Genomic DNA, 13,158 nt, shown 5'->3' on the forward strand with positions numbered 1-13,158 from the left:
GAAAGGCTGGAAGCTTTTCCTCTAAGATCAGAACCAAGACAGCAATGCCCACTCTCACCGTGTCTATTCAACACTGTACTAAAGTCCCAGCTAGAGCTACCAGGGAATAAATAAAAGACTTGCAAATTGGAAAGGAAGAAGTCAAATTATCTCTGTTCACAGACAATATGATCCTAGGTATAGAAAGCCATAAAGATTTCATGCAAAAACCTGTTAGATCTAACAAATGAATTCAGCAGAGTAGGATAGAAAAGTGAAACTGTTAGTCACTCAGTCGTGTCAGTCTTTGCGATCCCATGAACTATAGCCCACCAGGCTCCTGTCTGTGGGATTCTCCAGGCAAGAATACTGGAGTGGATAGTCGCTCCCTTCTCCAGGGGACCTTCCTGATCTGGGGATGGAACTTGGGTCTCCCTCACTGCAGGCAGATTCCTCACCATCTGAGTCACCAGGGAAGTTGATCAGAAAAATTTTTGCATTTCTATACACAAACCATGAACAATCTGGAAAGAATACTATAAAACAATTCCATTTGCACTAGAAGCAAAAAAAATTAAAAAAGGACTTATGAATCAACTAAGGAGGTGGGAGACTTGTATGATGAAAACTAAAAATGATTGCTTCAAGAAATGAAAGATGACAAATAAATGGAAATACATGTTCATGGACTGGACGACTTAATACAGTTAAGAAGTCAATACAACTCAACGATTCAAAGTGATCTGTAGATTCAATACCATCCCTCTCAAAGCCCTGAAGACTCCCCCCGCTCCCGCCCTGAAATAGCCCTCTTAAATGCAAAAGAAATGCTAAGGGGCTCTGAACAGTCAGAGCAGGATGCGGGGCACCAACAATGGACTATCCCTCGGCCTCATAAAGGAGGGAAGTTCTGAGAAGGCCGCCGTGGATGGGCCTGAGGACGCTGCCTGCAGCTCGTGTCCTGCTCCGTCTTCGCCGCGGGGGCCCAGCCCGTCAGAGCACTTCGGCTCCCACAGGTAAGGGCACAGGCCTGGGTCCCACGCCCGGCCTCGTCTGCGCCCCCCGGGGAGCCACGGTGGAGGGTGCCTCCCAGGGCTCCGCAGTTAGAGAGGCATACAGCACCCAGGGTGTGTGTTGGGCACGCTTGGGGCGTGCTGGGAGAAAAGGTGGGGAAGTGTCCTTTCGTGACAAGGTTTCTGGTGGGCAAGGCCGAGTTGGTCAGGGTGGGGTGGGTACCCCTGGGGGCACCTGGGACGGTGGAGCTCGGGGCCTGGATCTGCTGAACGAAGGGATGAGCAGCCTGGGGCTCCGTGGGACAAGCGCTTTGTCTCATACGCGTGTTTCCCAAGATTCCGGCCCAGCCAGTCCTAAGAGGGTGTGATGAGTGGATGGCGGCCAAGGAGGCCCCCGCAGTGAATGGGGAAGCAGGTGTGAAGGGTCCAGCTCCTGGTGTTTGGCCATCATGACAAGGGCATGGAGCCGCCACCTCCAGCTCCCTAAAGCTGAGATGCCAGAGCTAGCACCTTCACAGAGGAGGGAGCCCTGGGTCCACTGATGGCCCCGCGGGGACGGACAGAGCCCCCCAAAGAGCAATCCCCAGAGCCTGTACCCCAGCTCTGCAAATCCACACACCATTGGGCTGATCAACCACGAATGAGGGTTTTTGTTACTTTGATACATTTTTTTAATCACTTAAATACATTCCTCAGCCACGTCCTAAGTATATTCAATGCGGTGGAAGTCTTACGACCACTAAAGAGCTTATGACAGACATTCAGATGAAGAAGCGCCTCCCGGGAGGCAGCTGGGGTGCTCCCCACCCCTCCCTCCACTCGATTATCCTAGCCTCTCACTCAGAGCTACCCCTGCCCTTCTCGGGCTGGCGGGCTCAGGCTGCAGGACTCCTCCTTTGGAGGAGTGAGGTGTAGGGATAATTTAAAAGAAGGCTAATCCCCAAATCCTGTTTGAGTCTGGAATGCAGCTGGAGGCTGGGCTGGTTGCTGGGGGCCTTCACCCTGTCACTGCGAGCCCGAGCCCAGTCGCAGTGCTCATCACAGTGGCGCCACCAGCGCACTGGGCAGGGGAGGACCTGGGTCAGTGGGCGCACACATATGCCTGGGATAAAGGATCTCCACGCCGTCAGCCCTGAGCGCTGGGCAGGGTGGCACCCGGGGCCAAAGCTGGGACCTCAGGACTGGGCGCTGCTCACCAGGACCCTGGGGGTCTCCCTGTGGCCTTGGCCCTCAGGACTGGGCCCTGCGCACTGGGACCCGGGCGTCTCCCTGTAGCCTGGGCCATCACCATCTCTTGGAGCCGCCTGTTCACTGACCCAGGTGCTAGGGGGGCAGACGGGCGGCCCGAAGCTGCGGGCCAGCAGGGACTCTGGCCCTGGCCACCCTGGGCCAGGGGCTACTCCGGGTGTTTGACTGGACTTGACTGTCCATTCGTGGAGGCTCAGGGTGGGTGGGCCAGGACCTGCAGGAGGGCTGACCCCACGTCATCCTGTGGGGCCACCTCTGAGTCAGGGGACACCCCCGCTCCCCAACCCAATGCCAAGAGGCCCAGGGTAGGGCAGGGACATCTTCTCTCAGCTCCAGGGAGAGCCAGCGAGACCAGCCTCTAGTGTTAGTGATCAGACCGAGAGGATGATCCCCTCCCCTCCCCAGCTGCCCTCCTAGCCCTGGGCTTTCTCTGCCCTGGGCAGGGGCAGGCCCGTAGCTCAGCCATCTCTGTAGACCAGGACCAGCGTGGGCCTACAGCCGCCGCAGAGGCCTCCCGCTCCCCCAGGGCCCGGCAACGGCAGACCCCTCCCCCACCCCCCTGCGTGAGCCCCAGCCCGCCATCACCCACACGGAGGCTCCCCTCGGCCCCCAGAGGCTCCCATTGGCCCGGGGCGCCCGCCCCGCCCCCTGTCCCCAGGGCTCTGTATCTGGCTCTGCCCCGCCTCCCGCCCCCTTCCCAGTCCAGCTCCGGCGCCTGCCCCACCCCCCACAGCCCCCCAGCACACCTGACTCCTCCACTGATAGCAGAGGCGGCGGAGGCCCCATCCACGGCCCACGTGGGGCCCATGTGCCCGGATGTAAGCAGAGGTCAAGGATGTGGCCCTGAGCCCCGTCCTGCAGAGGGGGAGGGGGCGTCCTCCCTCCAGGGACCTCTGCCAAGACTGCCGCCGCTGGAGGGGGGAGGGCCCCCTCCCACCCGGCCACCGTCCCTCAGACACAGCAAGGTCGCCTCCCAGCTGCGGGCGGCCTCATGGACCAGAGGCCTCTGAGCAGCTGGGCGCTGGGACAAGGGCTGAGACCTGAGACTCCACGCCCGCGGGAAGCAGGCCGGACAGGGAGACACGGGGGCTCCCAGCAGCCAGGCAGCCCCCCAGGGGGAGGCCATGCCCTCCTGCTGTGCGGCGGTCCCCGGCCCCCGTGTGTATCTCTGACGATGGGTGTGGAGTGGCCATATGCAGTGATTATTTGCAAGATTTAAATTTATTTCTAAAGTCAAGTTCCTAAGCAACCACCCAATTAAAAATGGGTAAAGAAGGCATCAGCTCAGATGGTAAAGAATCCGCCTGCAACGCAGGAGACCTGGGTTCGATCCCTGGATTAGGAAGATCCGCTGGGGAAGGGAATGGCAACCCACTCCAGTATTCTTGCCTGGAGAATCCCAGGGACAGGGGAGCCTGGCGGGCTACAGTCCATGGGGTCGTAAAGAGTTGGACGTGACTGAGTGACTAACACTGCTAAAGAAGGCACTTCTCTAGAGAAGACATACAAAGGGTCACCAGGCACATTCAAAGATGCCCTGTCTGTTCATCGGGCAACTGATGAGGGTAACTGAGGCCACAGCGGGCCACCCATGCCCAGCAGGTCGGCAGCTCTCAGAGAAGCCGAGCGCGTGTCAGCGCAGGCGTGGAGCTGCCGGCGCCGGGTGCATGGCTGGTGGGAACGCACGACGGTGCGGCCACTGTGGAGAGCAGGATGCAGGGTCCTTGAAAAATCGAAAATAGAACACACTCGGCGATCCCCTGGACGGATCCTCTAAACAATGAAGAAAGAAGAAGGAAAATGGGAAGTTGGAGCTCAGCGAGGTTTGCACACCCGTGTTCACTGCAGCACTGTTCACAACAGCCAGAAGGTGGAAGCAACCCACGTGCCCCCTGCCCCGCCCCCAGCGGACTCGCACGCGGCCTTAAAAGGAAGGAAACGCTGACAGGCCCGGGATGGGGATGGACCTTGGGGACACTGCGCTCGGTGACATACGCCAGACACAGAAGGACAAATCCTGCGTGATCCTCCTCACAGGAGGCCCCTGCAGGGGTCACGTCCAGAGAGACAGGAAGTCGACGGTGGGGCCAGGGGCTGGGAGGGGTGCGGGGGCCGGAGTGGCTGATGGGGCAGAGTCCCTGTTTGGAAAGATAGGGACCTTCTGGAGGCGGACGGTGTGATGTTTCAACATGCACTTAATGCCACCGAACTGTACACTTAAAAACAGGACAGTAACTGGACCTCCTATGCGTGTTGCTACAATGCTAATAAAAATAACCTATCCGTGGTTGTCAGGGGCTGGGGCTGGGGGGACAAATGGGAGCCGCTGCTGATGGCCGAGGACAAAGGTCTGAAGCAAGACGGAGGTGGCCAAGGCACAATGTTATTGACAAGTTAAATGCACTTGGAAACAGTGACCTGCGTGGTTTATGTGTTTTTCCATGACACAAATGTCCCCATGTCCCTGGGGCTCTGCACTCAGGCCTTCGCCTAGACCTTCGGGGCCGGTCCAGCGGGGCGGAAACGGCCCCCCTGGAGCCCGTGGCTCTGAGTCTTCATGGCGCGTGTGTCAGTTCAGCGTTAAATGAGCAGGCGGGCTCAGCCAAGACCCCCGGGGAGGGTGAGGGGGTGAGCGGAGCGCAGAGCCCAGGCCGCCGCTGGACACGGGTGTGTCTGAGTCCCTGAGCCTGCGTGCCAGCTGGGCAGGGGGCGCTGGCCTGGGGGCCCGCTCACTCTACATGAGCAGGCCCTGCCAGGGGGCAGCCGGACGCCAAGACCCCCGAACTCGGCCACGTTACCAGTAAGGGGCATAGCCCACACCCTCTGACGGGGTTTTGAAGGTGACGGGGGTTGACAGCAGATCTGTGAAGCCTGTGAGTGAAGATAACGGTTCAGTGAAGCAGGTGCTTATCTGACTTTTCCAGCTCTGGTCCACAGAGGGGGGACGACAGATGCCTCGGGCGTTTTGTAATCACCATGGCTCCACCGCTCCCTGCAAGAGGGGTGACGGTCCACGTGGCCGTCTTATCTGTCGCTTCATCTCTATCTGCTTGCGAACCCTCTCGACCATCGGGAAGGTGGTCCTCAGTCCAGGGGGCTGTGAGGCCCAGCGCTGCCTGCACCCCCTGGCTCAGGGGCTCTGGGAACAGCCCGCGAGCCCAGCCCCCATGCAACAGACGGCGAGTGGCCTGGGGGCTCAGCCCCGCGCATCTGAGCCTGCACGTGGAGCCTGGCCTCTCGGATGAAAGGGTTGGTTTTGTCCTTCTGCCAAACAACCCAGGAAGCCTCATGGACCCTTATCCTTATCTCCCTGATGCGCAGATGTAACTGCTCTGTTATCTTCATAATGAAAAACCAATTTTAAAGAGATTGAGATGCTTAACTGCCGGGAATTAAGCACTGGGCCTTGTGTTCTGGAGGCGTGCGTGCTGACGGGAAGCAGAAATTGGGTTTGAGGACAGAAGGCATCACGTCCTCCCCAGGAGCCCCACGGCCAGACGTGAGGCCAGCTCAGGGGCTGGGGGGCCCCTTGCAGGAGCTCCTGTTCCCTCTAAGGCTTCCCGGGTGAGAAGGACGCCTGTGTGTTCTGGGATAAACAGGACTTCGCCAGGCAGACGGGGGGCCCAGAGGAGAGGCGGGCGTGGGGGCCAGACCACATCACCACTGGAGCCAGGGGTGCGGGCAACCAGGGCAAGATCTCCAGAGGGCACGCGGACTGCCCAGCCCTGGCCAGGAGGTGCTCCCGCGGTGGGGGCCGGTGCTCCCCACACTGAGCCTACGGCCCCAGGGCCAGCTGTCCCACCTCCACGTGGGACCCGATAAGCCACAGAGGGAGCCGGGCTCGGCATTCCCGGGAGGGTCAGCTGGCCCGAGCGCGCGGGGCAGGCGCGTACGCTGCTCAAAGGCTCTTTGTTCAGGGGCCTGCCTGTGGCCAGCTGCTCCCAGCCGCGCGCCCGTGGCGAGGGCCCTGGGCTTCCTGGTGACATGTGCTGGGCACAGCTGGGCCCCCCCCGAGGAATACCAGCACCCCCCATCCCCCCGCCTTCCCCCTGCCAGCGCTGCGCCGCCCAGGCGGCAGCCTCACATGCCGGCCCCGCCAAGGGGCAGGGGTGGAGGGGTCCGCGTGGCGTTGGGATGCAGCCCGCCCAGGACCTGTGCGGGACTGACCACCGCCCCTCACCGTCCAACCCCAGCTGACCTGCCGCGTCCGCCTGTCCCACGACATCCCTGAATGTACAGCCAAACCCTGACCCGGGCCCCTCCGCATCTTGCCTGAGGTCCCAGCCACCCGAGGTGGTCCTCATGGGTCCACCCTCTGCTCCACAGGGCCTGCGGGCCAGGCCTGGGTCAGACGCTGGGAGAAGGGGGTGGCCGTGCCTCGGTGATGCCTCCGTGACCTGAGGGGCACCCAGTCTGGGCCAGAGGGGCAGGCCGAGCCCCCAGAGCCCCCGCTTCCCCAGAGGATGGTAAGGTCCAAGGTCTTACCAATGGTGACCCCGTCTGTGGAATGGGGTTGCTGGCGGGACCCACCTCCATGGGCAGCGGGGACGCGACGTGAGAAGAGCTGAAGAAAGGATCTAGAAGATAGGTTGGTGCTGGGTGGGGGGAGAGGGTCCCCAGCACGGGCAGGGGCGCGTGGAGGAGGGCTCTGCTCAGACGGGTCCAGCTCAGACGGTGCCTCCCAACCGGCACCCAGGCTGCCGCCAGAAGCACCCGGCCCAGTCCAGCAGACCCCTGCCCTGCCCACCACCTTGGCTGTATCTGCAAGCCCGGCCCAGTGTTGAGACCACAGGGCGCCCACCCGGTGCTGGGAAGACCACAGAGAAACACCGCCACTTGGTGGGGGGGCACTCCTGCTCCTTCCCCGGCCCCGCGTCCCACTCATGGGTCGCTAGAAGGAGCCAGGTTGGGGGTGCTAGTTTCACAGCTATAGGCATCAGGGACAGTGATTTAGGCTTATTGTTGAAATCCAGAATGACCCACAACTGCAACATGTAACCGTCGATGCCTTCACTTATATTTTATGGGCTAGTATCGCCTGTTCTGAGTGAGATGTCCCGAAGTGTCCCGTGAGTGTCGTCGTCGACCCCTGCGTTTCCAGCAGCTTTTGCTATCCATATGCTGTTGTGCTCTCGGGGGCATGAGCTTTTACGGCCGTGTCTTCCCTGGAAACGGTGCCTCTTCCGGGCCAGGCGCGGCGCGGACTCCGCTGCTCCCCTCCCCGCGTTTGTTTTTTCCTTCTGTGTGCACTTGCTGGGCATCCCTTGGCCTTCCCTTCATTTTTCAACTGTCATGACCAGTGTGTTTGACTGAATTCCTTTGAACAATGTGTTTGTTAAAAATAAAAACCCTCTGGGGGCTTCCCTGGGGGTCCAGTGGTTAAGAATGTGCCCTGCGATGCAGGGGACACGGGTTTGACCCCTGGTCCGGGAAGATCCCACACGCCAGGGAGCGACGAAGCCCGTGCACCACAGCTACTGCGCCTGAGCTCGAGCCTGCTCGCGAGCCACAACCACTGCAGCCCAGGAGCCTGGGGCCTGTGCGCTGCAACAGAGAAGCCACTGCAGCCAGGAGCCGGAGCAGCGCAGCTAGGGCCGTCCCCCACTCGCCGCAACTAGAGAAAGCCCGCATTCAGCAACCGAGATCCGCTGCAGCTAAAAATAAATACATCTTTTAGAAAATAAATAAAAACAAAAACCCTTCTGACAGTCTCTGCCTTTAAACAGAGGGATTCAAGTGATTCACACTTAGCACAAAATTGGATGTGTCTGGCTTCTTTCCGCCTTACTCTCCATTTGCTATTTCACGTTGCTGTCTCTTTCATCCCTCGTCGTTGCTAAGTTGATCAGCATGTTACTCATCCCCTTTTATTCACGGAGCCCTCGCATCCCACCACTGTGATCCTTTGGTTCTTGAACCCACAACCAGGCCTGCGCTGGCCCAGAAGCAGCTCCCTCCGCAGAGCCTCCCCTACGGCTTTCTCCCCAGCACTGCTGGAACGCAGCGGCTCTGCGGGTGGATGGAGCATCCCCAGTGCTGCTCTCACGGACCCCCTGAAGCCCAGCACCATTTGCAAGAAGGCTAACTTCACTTTGCAGTCAACTAGAGTCCTGTGTCCGGACACAGATGGTGGGGCCAAGGCAGGAGCAGGGGTGGCCGGCGGGGTCTCTGGGCAGGACCGAGGACAAGTGCTGACTTCCCCGAGGGATGTGCCTGTCCTGAGGATCCTGCTCTCACTCCCCACGGCCTCTCTGACAACCACCTGCTGTGATGACGAGACGTGGAGGACCCACCAGGCTTCAGAATCTCGACGACGCCATGAACCAGACGAAGCCAAGCGGCCTGGGCTTTGCTGCCACATTTCAGGAGGTGGAATTCTTCCAGTGCCTGCACTTTGGTATCTGGGAACGTCTTCCTCCCAAGCAGATAAAGAGGAGGAAACGGCCCATCCTTCCTTCCTTCATGTATTCATCCTGGTTCCAGCACGCTGCCCCCTGCCTCCTGAATCGGCTGGGCCAGCTTGCCATCCTCCCGATGCTGGGAACACCACCACCCGGCTGCACCTACTGCGTGCCAGGAGCTCTGGGTAGACCACGTCCTTGACACTAACTCACAGGCCTGCCCCTGAGGGCAGCGGCCTCTCTGTGGGCCACTCAGCACGCACCTGCTGGGCCCCTGGGCCTCCAGCCCGTGCCTGAGGCCACCCTTCTTCCGGGAACGCTTGGGAAGAGCACCCAGGGTGGGAAAGCATCTCTGTCCACGCAGCCCCCTCTCTGCCCTGGCGGCCCGCTCTTTCCTGCCCTGGGCCTTCGTCTCTGGGGCTTCTCCCCTGCCCCTCACCCCCTTCTCCTCTCGGCACTTCTCGGGGCCGGTCCACCCTCGCCACCAGCTTCCTCCACCGCCCGCTCCTCTCATCACACCGGGAGCCACCTCACTTCCCGCTCACGGGATCGCCATGGTCACATCCAGCAGGACACACGGCCGGAAGACAGGAGCCTCTCCGGTCCTGCTCCGGCTGAGTCCCGGGCTCTGAGCAGGGGTCCAGGAGCGGGCTGGGCTGTCAGTACCGGAGGCAACAGCAGTCCCGAGGGCCCCTCCCCTCTCACCCCAACAGGGCAGGTCAGAGTGACTCCCGCTCCCCCTGCTCGATAAGCCTGCCCCGCTCAGGGATGATTCAGGATTGGCCTGTGTGCCCCCAGATTCACACGGTGAAGCCTGCGCCCCTCGAACGTGACTTTATTTAGAATCACGGTCCCTGCAACTGTGATTAGTTAAGACGAAGTCATTAGGAGGGACCCCTCATCCAACACGACTGGGGTCCTTATACAGCAAGTCCCCTACATACGAGCCTCCACATCGAACCTTCAAAGATGCGCGTGTGTGTGCACGTATAATCACGCAAGTTACTTCACGTGTCTGAAGGGCTTTGCACATGCGTGCATCACGCGTCGCGGGGGGTTGTGCCTCTCAGGACTGTACAGAGCAGGAAGGAAATGGCAACCCACTGCAGTATTCTTGCTGGGATAATCCCACGGACAGAGGAGCCTGGCGGGCTACAGTCCACGGGCTCACAGAGTTGGACACAGCTTAGCGTCTAAAGCAGAGAGTACAGTAGTGCGGGGTCTTGGTTTCAGGCCCAGGATGCCCGGAACCAAGGGTAAAGCGGCGCTGATGCAGCTGGTGCTGCTGAGGACAGCCACGTGCTGACAATGGACACACACGTGGAAACGCATGAGCGAGGGGAGCGAGGCGTGTGAGGGGCGCACACCCAGCCCGGAAGGACACCGCACGGCCGGCTGCGCTAACGGCGCAGTGCCAGACTTAGGGAGCAGCTGGCCTCACAAACGCGCTCTCGGACGGAACTCACCGGCGTGGAGGGGGCTCCCTGTGAACCGCAGACGTGAGCACGCAGACGCGCAGCAGAACCCCACAGGAACGTGAAGCAGAGGCGGGGTGATGCTTCTACAAGTCGAGGAATGGCCAACACTGACCCTCCAGAGCTGGGGGAGACGCTCCCCAGAGGCCCCCTCCCAGCCTCAGGTACCAAACCCTGCACCTTGATCGTGTACTCCTGACCTCAGGGGTGCCCAGGGCTGCAGCTGGACAGCAAGGCCGAGCCAAGGGTCCCCGGGGGCATCCGGGCTGTGTCCTCCTGGGACGGGGTCCCAGAACATCGGTCACCCCTTCCCCACTCCACGCACAGACTCGCAATGTTGTCGGCCAGCAGAAACCAAGGCCCCGGGCGGGAAAAGGGGAGCATTGGTGGGAGAGGCATCAGGCTCTGAACAGAGGAAAGGCGGGGGGGCTTCGGGAAGGCAGGCCCCGAGTCCCAGGAGGAGTGACCAGCAGGGAGGGAGGGTGGGAGGGAGGCCTCGGGCCCCGTCAGGCATCCGGCGGCCACCCTGACATGTATTAAAGGGACCCCCCACCTTCCCTGGGGCAGGGCTGTCTTGGTCCTGGGCTGGCTACACAGGGTTGACCTTCAGCCCAGGAGTCCCACTGCTGAGGGCTGTGTACCCCAAAGAAGCCCCCCACCCCAATCGCTGCCTCAGCTGCTGGGCAGGGGAGGAAGGTCCTGGGGGAGGGGGGATTTTCTCTGCCAAGAGCCCCAGCTTCTCAAAGTGTCTGATTTTCAAACTGACCCGGGGACTTCCCTGGCGGTTCAGTGGTTAAGACTTCACCTTCCGATGCAGGGTGGACGAGTTCCATCCCTGGTCAGGGGGCTAATATTCCAGACACCTTGGGGCCAAAAAACCCCAAAACATAAAACAGAAGCAATACTGTAATACATCCAATAAAGACTTTAAAAATGGTCCAGGTCAACAAGAAGAACTGACCCAGAACTAGAAGCTGACCAACGCAGGGGACCAGATCGGGACTCGGGTCCGTCCCACGGATCCGGTGGAGGTGCTCTCATCCACGCGTGTGCACGAGCTCGTGTGCGGGCATGTGTGGGAGTCTGTGTGTGCGTGTGGGAGCGAGTGTGCGCTCCTCACGGCCCCCCGTTCTGGGTACTGACCCCCGGGGACTTGGTCGGATTCCCCACGTCGAAAGATATTAAAGACAGGCATGAATTGAGACTTTGTTTTTCCCTTTCAGTAATGTTTTCAGGGATTGAGAGGAAATTGTGCTCAGATTGCGCTATTTCAGGAGCGGATGAGTGTGCAGCTTCGGAGGACGTGCACTGTTTCAGGGCCGACATTTACTGAGTACTTGTGTGAGATGGGCAGATGCGCCGTGGACGCAAGGGTTGGCGACAGAGAGGGGCCGCCTTCCCGGGGAGCAGGCTGAAAGGAAGCGTCAGGAAGTCTGACTTTCAGCCCCCCGGGGGCCCCCCTTGCCGTGACCTCTCCCCAGAGGGCAGGGCAGCAGCAGCCCCGGCAGGGAGGGGGCTTGGAGCAGCGCCAGGCTGAAGGCCACCCACCCTCGTCCCCTCTCGAGGCGCCCAGGAGGCCCCTGCAGACGGACAGACCCACGGCCCCTAAGCCGCCAGGAGTGACACCCATCATGAGTCAGTCCTGTCTCCAGTGTGGGCTGCGGCCCTGGCCACTCGGGATGATGCCTCCAAAGACATAAACCACGGTGGATGACCCAAGGAGTCCCGGTCTAGAGTAGATGCTGAATGCCTGGCAGAAAATGCTCCCCCAGAGAAAACGCGAGCCCCGGTGGCTTCCCGTGTCCCCTCAAACACCCCCAGGGAAACAGCAGCTCCACCCCAGCCCCTCCTAAGCTGAAAGGCTGCCCAGCTCGTTCTGCGAGGCCCGGGGTACCCGAGGCCAAGAGCAGCGATGTTACAAGCAAACCACAGACACCTCCCTCGTGAACACAGAGGCAAAAGTCCGACGCAGAATTTCAGCAAGTCAAACCCAACAATGTATTCTATTAAAATGCATGGTGACCAAGTGGGCTTTTTGTTAAGAATTCAGGGTTGGTTTACATTTGAAAACCTGTCAGTATAGGTCACCATATTAAAAATCAGAATGAAAAACGTAGAAAATCATCTCAATAGGTGCAGAAAAAGTGTCTGACGAGATCCAATAGCCACACCAGACACAAACTCTATTCCCAACCAGCTAGGAAGAGAGGAACTTCCTGTGTGGATAATGGGCACATAAGAAAGCCCTCTGCTTGGTCACACTTCGGGGGAGAGAGCAAAATTCTGCCCCCAAGACCAAGAACCAGAGAAGGACTCCAGCTCTCTCCTCCGGACCAACCCTTGTGCAGGTCCCAGGCAGGATGTCAGATAAGAAGGAGAAATAAAAGGCACTGTGATGCAAAAGGAAGAAAATAAAGCTGACTTTATTCAGGACAACATGTTCATCTCCATAGAAAATCCTAAAGAATCTACTTAAAAAAAAAAAAAAAATAGCTTCCAGAACTAATAAGTTTAGCAAAGCCACAGGATACGAGGTTGACACTCGCAGCAAAAGCAATCCAAGAGAGAAACTGAGAAAACGATGTTATCTCAGTAGCTTCAAAACCGAGAGATGCTCGAGAAGCCCTCTCACAAATGACGTGAGACCCGTGCCCTGAAAACATGGGTGAGTACTGCTTTAAGGATATCTAAATGAGGGATATCTAAATCAGGGACACATCATGTTCAGAAAAAAACCACCTTTATTAAGATGTGTGTGATACGTTAATTCACCTAATTGCTCACAGCAGGGCTAATCAAGTTTCCAGCAGGATATGGGGGTAGAAATGAACAGACTGACTCTGAGATGCATGTGGAAAAGCAAAGGACTAGCTTTGCCAACATACTTTTGAAAATGAACGAAACTGGGGGATTAACCCAGCCTGGTTTCAAGGCTTACGATAAAAGCCACATGAATCAAGGAAGGTCTATGGTGGCAGAAGAGATCAGAAAGTCTAGAAACAGCCACACAGATGGTCAGCTGATTTCCATCAAAGGTGTCAA

At 59.1% G+C, this 13,158-nt stretch overlaps 1 protein-coding gene across 1 annotated transcript in view; it reads right to left on the bottom strand.

The window, feature by feature from the left end:
* Positions 1 to 13,158, bottom strand: part of KCNQ1 (potassium voltage-gated channel subfamily Q member 1) — a 362,001-nt gene that overhangs the window by 269,753 nt on the left and 79,090 nt on the right. The gene's annotated exons all lie outside the window — the stretch shown is intronic.

Source organism: Muntiacus reevesi, chromosome 5, assembly GCF_963930625.1.
Source record: "Muntiacus reevesi chromosome 5, mMunRee1.1, whole genome shotgun sequence".
NCBI lineage: Eukaryota > Metazoa > Chordata > Mammalia > Artiodactyla > Cervidae > Muntiacus > Muntiacus reevesi.